Source organism: Nicotiana attenuata, unplaced genomic scaffold (genome assembly GCF_001879085.1).
Source record: "Nicotiana attenuata strain UT unplaced genomic scaffold, NIATTr2, whole genome shotgun sequence".
NCBI lineage: Eukaryota > Viridiplantae > Streptophyta > Magnoliopsida > Solanales > Solanaceae > Nicotiana > Nicotiana attenuata.
The window spans coordinates 212,661-218,660 of record NW_017671160.1 but is presented as its reverse complement, the minus strand read 5'-3'; positions in this window follow the sequence as shown (position 1 = coordinate 218,660).

The following is a 6,000-nucleotide window of genomic DNA, read 5'->3' as shown; positions in this document are numbered from 1 at the left end:
ATTAGGGGCTTTCTTTACTAAAATTTCCTCACTGTTTGATTTAATAACTGTACTCAGTCATGCTATGTTTTACTGATTTCATAACTCAGTCTTATTTACTCTGATTTGATGCATAAATGATATTTCGACTGAGCATCCTGTTTTTACTGTTAGCCCGAGTGGCTTGAGAGGTATTCTGACTGAGTAAGGCCAAGGGCCTGTGTTGTGAGGATATCATGGGATCGGGCTGTAAGTTGTACTATTTTGTGATATATGAGAGGTCGAGGGCCTGATTTATTATGCCACGAGATGGCTGTGATAGAGCTTCGGCTGTAGGAGCCCCTCCGGAGTCTGTACACCCCCAGTGAGCGCGGGTACCCAGTGTGAGTGATGTGATGTTGCCCGAGGGGCTGTTCTTGATTTATGTTGTTGCCCGAGGGGCCGATTACAAGGGATTGTGAGATAGCCCGAGGGGCATGTTCTGACTGATGTTATGCCCGAGGGGCGGTTTATGATACATGTCTTGCCCGAGGGGCTGTTTATGTTTTCATCATTTTTACTCACTGTTTTGTCACTTGTTTGCAAACTACTGAAAGATGTTTTTAAAAGGTTTTACTAAAACTGGGTTTAATGAGATAATTGATTTCTGTATTGTTTTGGAAACATACTGTTTTGTTGTAGTGCTATGACGTGGAATTATCTAATTTCTTACTGCTCAGCTTTCATTTACTTTTATTACTTACTGAGTTGGCGTACTCACATTACTCCCTGCACCTTGAGTGCAGATCCAGGAGTTGCGGGTCGCGATAGTGAGCGCTGATCGTTCTTCCAGTAGGTCTTTCAGAGTAGGCAAGGTAGCTGTTTAGCGTTCGCAGCCCTTTATTTCCGGACTATGATAGTTTTTATTGTACTTAGACAGACCTTGTAGTTGTTCGTGACTTGTGACACCCCGATATCGGGCTTGTGTTATTTTTCTGTACTGGTTATTTAGACCCATGTTATGAGATATTGTCAATTAATAACTTAAAACTGTCTTTTATGAATTAATAGTTTGATTTGGGATTCGTGTCGGCTGTCCTAGTTTCACGATAGGCGTCATCATAACCGGGTCGGTTTTAGGGTCGTGAGTTGTGACACCAATGTGTATTGGAATTTTCTACTCGTACTCTGTCAAATTCTAATATAGTTTAAGATATCGTCCCACAGAGACTGGATAATCTATGCTACAGAGTTGTAATATTTTAACTACTACTATTTGAGAGAATCAAATTGATGAAAAGTGAGTGAGGTTTAAAACTTGTTAATTACTTAAACAAAACAAAATATTTTTGGAAGATTTATAATTTAAAAAGGAGTTGGGAATCATTGAATTCACTTGATAATATTACTATATAAAATCTCAATTTCTACATTTATTTCTCTAAAGAATAATTGCTTATTTACAATACAATTATATTTTGCTCACTAAGAAATAACCAATTAATAACACTCCGTGAGAATTATGTTAATTAATCAACTTAAGACTAGTGACGTTTAAACCGAAATATTTTTCTTGCTTGAATTGTGCTAAAAGAAAGTAAAAACTCCGTGAGAATATTTTTACTAAGGATCAATAATCTTGCCTACAACAATTCTTCCGTGAGAATTAAAACCGAGGCAAGCAAGATTACTGACTTGAAATAATAGTTTACTGAAAAGTTACTTTCAGTCTACTATTTTATTCATCAGTTATTATATATTAATTGCTCCGCGAGAATTACAAAATTAATATGAATAACTTAGAGATAAAATATATAGACGTGATAATAGAGTAATTAGAACCCATCATTTCAGCACAGTATGAAATGTAAATAGAAAGTTTCAAGCCAAGAATATAAAAACTGAGATAGTATTATAAATTATATTAAGCTTCATCAACTATCTCAACGAAAAGAGATTACTCCATTATGGAGTAAGAAAAGCTAAAAAAAAGATATTTAGAAGACTAGAAATATTTAAAAGACTAAGGAAATATTTTTACCACGAAGAAAGAAGATCAAGACTAGTTCTTGTCTTACAAAGATTGAATATTTCTTATACAAAGAGAGCTTGCTATTTATAGGAAAAGATGAGTAGCTTTTGTCATGTTCCACTTTTGCGAATGTGAAATCCATGTCTGCGAAGTGACCTTTGTGTACGTAGATTCTATACATGCAAATATGGCACTTGTGCTTCACTCTTGACTTCATGAGTTAGCCTTGCAAATGTAGCTTCCATGTACGCGAAGTGACCTTTGTGTAGGTAGATTCAATATATGCAAATATGGCACTTGTGCTTCACTTTTGACTTCATGAGTTAGTGTTGCAAATGTAGGTTCCATGTGTGTGAATGTGACCTTTGCAAATATAGATTCCACGCATGCATCTATGACTCTTTTGCTTCCATTCTTGACTTCATGACTTAGACTTGCAAATATATGTTACATGTATGCGAATGTGACCTTTGTGTATATAGATTCCACATATACAACTGTGCTCCTTTTCATTTTTGATTGTCTCTTTCCATAAGCCCATATTTATATTCCACATTTGCGAATATAAACATGATGTGTGCAACTGTGGCTTTGCTTCATTCTCTTGTCTTTTAGCTTCTTTACTTTTTTTTCATAATTTCTTTTTCCTACAAGATTTGTTAGAAAATATGCAAGGATAGGATATTGTTATTCATATTTTATTTTAAAAACTTATTTTTTACGTATGAAATTACATAAATAATTTATACCCATCAATAACCAAGCCTGTTCTTAGATTAAATAGTGGAATTCGTCCTCGATTGGAGCCATGGTACAAGCTCGGGCGTGAGTAAAGAATAGAACAAACAAGCAATGCCTTGGACAGTAGCTAGAGGACAAAGTAAACTTTTTATTGCATTGAGTTGGGTCTTACTATGTGTCAGACTAAAGAAAAACTTCCCTTTTATATAGTAGGAGAATTTCAATCTTAATACAAGTCTAAAAAAGGAAAAATCTAGTTTTTTCGGTAATTGTTGATCCATGATTGATACCGACGAGATTCACGCCGTAAAATCCGATTGAGGGAGAATATTACGACCCCTTATCCGTCATGCATAAGCGCTCACCTCGTCTCCCGAGGTCCAGGAGTCATAATTGATCCGGGGTATGTTGCTTTGTCGTGTCCGATCTCAGATATATCATTTGTTCTTCCCGAGTCTCGGTATGAGGAGTTCCCAACCTCAATAATAATTTTGTCTATTCATGCTTCCCCTTCGTTCTCTCACCGGAGAATCGGTGGAAATTTGCCCCCGATTTTACCCGTACACAGATAGTCCCCTCATTTTTCGGAGAGTAGGTTTATCGAAGCGACGGGAAGCAATGAACTAACCCTGGTTTTCTCCTTCGTACGTTATAATCGGGTTGACGGGTCAGCGAAACTTTCCATCAGTCACGTCGTTCAGTCTTTAGACATGTGTCAGCCACCGATTGACTGTCCTCGAATGCGAAACGTCACACACTGATTACTCTTTCCCTCTATAATAACTCCGACCCCTTTTTCACTTTTTCACTTCTCGATTTCAGAGCTGTTTGATTTACCCTCGACTTCTCCACTTAACTCTAAACTCTTCAAATCTTTATACGGTGCTTTCTAGATCTTCATATCTTCATCTTCAAACCTTCATATCAAATCTTCATATCTCATCCCTACTTCAAACCTTCATATTTTTCTTCAAATATTCATATTTTCCAGAATCCGATGGCAAAAACTTCCAAATTCGTGCCTCAACAAACCGCCCGTTCGACTTCCAACCCGATCGCGGATGCTGAGGTGTCCATTCTTGAGGGGGTCTCGGAGCCTCCTTTGTTGAGTTTTGTTCCTGGGGTCTGTTCCATCGAAAACGACTTCAAAGTCGAGAAGGCTTCCAGTAAGCAAGACCGAGGCTAGGGGGTATGGAGGTATATATCCTCCATCACCGAAGATATACTCCCCACAGTCTGGGTGGACTGCAACTGGGAGGGCAAGGGTGGTCTTTCCCGGGTCCAATGAGGACATTACTACCCACGTGGAGGCTATTTAAGTGTTTACACTTACCCCTTCATGCTCGCCCCGCTAGACCCTATAATTCTCATCTTCTACAAAAGATACAAGGTCTGCCTTGGGCAGATTCACCCGTCCTCTTGGAGGATCATATTCATCTTTCTCCACTTCATAAACAACACCGAAGCACCTTGGTTCACCCTCGACCACCTGCTTCGTCTCTACAGTCCCCGAATCTTCCGATGGGGGCTGATTAAGCTTGTTTGTCGAGCAAGTAAAGCAAGCTTTGATGAAGATCGAAATAGATGTTGTTATAGGAGGTTTGTTCAAGTGAAAATCGAAGACCTCATCCACCCCCCCCCCCCCCCCCGAATTTCTATCGTTCCCTGAAAAGTGGAACTCATCCCATAAGTCTTCTCCCTCTCGAGTGCTTGCTACTTCCTTTTGTTCTTTTTCTAATAGCATGTGTCTACCGTTGTGTAGCGATCGCCCAAGTTCCCAATGCAATCCCCCGCTTCAAGGAGTGGAATGAGGGGATTTGCAAACAAATGTCTTACTTCGAGCGTGAATGGCGCAAGCTCTCGAGAGGCAAGTTGGACGCCCGTTCCCATGATGACTCTTTTGCCCGAATAATTATATTTACATACTTAACTTTTATATTTTCTAAGTCTTTTTGCCTTTAACACATTTTCCCAAGACCACCGAGTTTCGGCCATTGGATGAGGACGAGGCCCCGTCCTCGCTTGCGAAGGTTTGGGATAGCCCGGAGCAGCCGCAAAGGAGTAGAAAAAGAGAAAAAGGAAATCCTCTGGCTCCCCGGATGCTGAGGTGAAGAAGTAGAGGGTTGTTGTCCGGGTCCGGAAAAGCAACAAAAAGAACACCAAAGCTAGGGTACCGAACCCCGATTCCCTCTTCCTGCTCAGGGACTACCTTGAGGATGACGACCTTGAGTTCATTGCTCATGAGTCGACCATCGATGAGGGAGAGCAGGCGACGATCGGGGAAGGTGGTCTAGGGGTCGATTACCCTCTAGCTCGGGAACTAGAAGGAGGAACGGGAGGCCATGGCCTCCCGAGAAGTCGATCATGCCCCGAATGAGGCAGCCGATATAATTGACATCGCAGAGACGTCGTCCCACATAGAGTCCATGTTCGAAGCGGCTGGGGCCAATAAAAGAGGCCACAAAAAGGATCTAGCATCGGTCAAGGACCAGCTCCGGGTAGCAAAGGACAAAGCCGAAAAATGGTCTCAGCTAAATGACGGACTCTAGCACAACCGGCTTCAGCCGTCTCAGAACGAGATGCCCTTGGCCAGGAATATACTGCGCTGAAGTCCAAATTAGAGGCAATCTTGGTTGATTCCTCCGAGGTTGAAAAAATGTTGGCTCAGTACAAAGCCGATGTGGAGGTGGCCGAGGCCCGCTTAAAGACGAAGACCGAGTATATAAAGCGGCTATTCCAGAGGGAGACCCTTGAGGAAATTCACGCCCGAGGATTTGACATGTCGGTTGAGATCGAAGAAGCCAAGAGGCTCGAGGACGAGACAAAGGAACTCTATGAGCCCGAGGTCCCGATGGCTCCGACAGTTCCGGCGCTGAGTCAAGCCCCGGTGAAGATTAGGCATAGGTGCCTTAGTTTTTTTTGGTTTTTCCTTGTATATTTTCTTTCTTGCTTATTTTGAGGCCGTTTTATTGTGCTTTTGTATTTTTTTTTTGAAATATATAAAAAATTTCCTTTGGCAATACCAATTTTTTACTTTTTAGCATCTATTTGCAATCTTTTACTCGTGTATCGTTCTTAATGTTTTAGCATAGAGTCGAACGTAATCTAGAGCATCCGTTCTTCGGAGGCCCGAATGGAGCCCGATTTCGATGGCAACTCCGGATTACTCGTGGCTTCGAGATTTCGAGAAAATCAACGGCTTTTAAGATGATTAAGTGTTTGTCATATATGATGATGTTTTTGCCGAGGGTAACCTTTTAATAGGTTTT